The following is a 1260-nucleotide window of genomic DNA, read 5'->3' as shown; positions in this document are numbered from 1 at the left end:
AATCCAAGAGAGGTAATCTGAAAAAACTTTGACTTCAAAAATGAAGTCAAAAGGTATGTTACTTTGCAGAAGAGGTTTTGTTTTGTTTCCATAGGAAATGAGAGGCTGTGGATTCATTCTGAGTTAAGAAAAGTCAGGTTTTGTTTCATGCCTTAAGTAGAAAGAATGAAACTTATTTTTGGAGGATCCTTCCTTTCCAATTACATATTACATTCAATATGATACTGTGCATGTTTCTGTAATAATTACAGTTGAATTTAACATTGAAGGTTCCAAAAAATGCTCCAAGTAACAAAGGATGATGCGGGAGATATAAATGTAAAAATATCTCTGGAAAGAAATAAATGATGTGTCCATTTTTCTGCCATAGCTACTTCATTCAAATGCTGTATGTAGGGCTGGGGAAGCAGCCAACTCCACTCATTTAATAGGAATCTCCAAAAAGTACAACTTTTATTACTTTTAAACTTCATGTTGTATATTAAGTTATTCACCCTGCCTAGCTGTTACTTTGTAGCCTCTGACCTATATCACCCTCCCATTTCCTTCTCTCCTGAAATCCCTCTGCCCTTTGCAGCCACAGTTTTGTTTTATTCTCTTTCTTGAGTGCTCTATTCTGGAAGTTCCCTACCTGTGTTTCAGTCATACTTCCTTAGATCTCTGGTAGGTAAAAATGACCATGAAATATAATTATATTAGAATTATATAATTTTCAAATAATTTTTGTCATGGGATGTGATAGACTTCATGAATAGCTGAGAGAAGACTTGTCACACATATAAAAAAAGTAGAACTAAAACAAAAATCTATGCAGAATATTTAGGTATAGACACATCTATGTAAAATTCATTGAATATGCATCATCTGGTTTTTCTCTAGACCTATTTTATGGGCCCATGCCATTTTGAGACCTAAGTGAGAGTCTCCCCAGCACTGGGAGGTCCCCCATTATGTCCATTCTTTTAAAATTAGGCAAATATCTACCTTAAAACTTTAGCAATACTCCTTTTGGGCCCAAACACAAAGCTGTTTAATTATAAGACCATATGCTCAGCCTTGCTTACAGCAGAATTACTTTATCATAGCCAGAATCTGAAAATAACCTAAATGTATCTCTTTTATACTTAGAATAAATGAGACATCATCCTTTTAAATATCCATAAATATCATAAAATATCTTGGAGTAACTTTAAGAAAGCAGGACGGAAGTTTGAGTCCCATCATCTCTGCCTGTGAAGGCAGAAATGTTTTTTTTTTTTT

The sequence above is a fragment of the Alexandromys fortis genome, unplaced genomic scaffold, assembly GCF_014885135.2.
Source record: "Alexandromys fortis isolate MF-2015 unplaced genomic scaffold, M_Fortis_MF-2015_v1.1 scaffold_335, whole genome shotgun sequence".
NCBI classification, from domain to species: domain Eukaryota; kingdom Metazoa; phylum Chordata; class Mammalia; order Rodentia; family Cricetidae; genus Alexandromys; species Alexandromys fortis.
Note: the sequence above shows the minus strand (reverse complement) of the source record.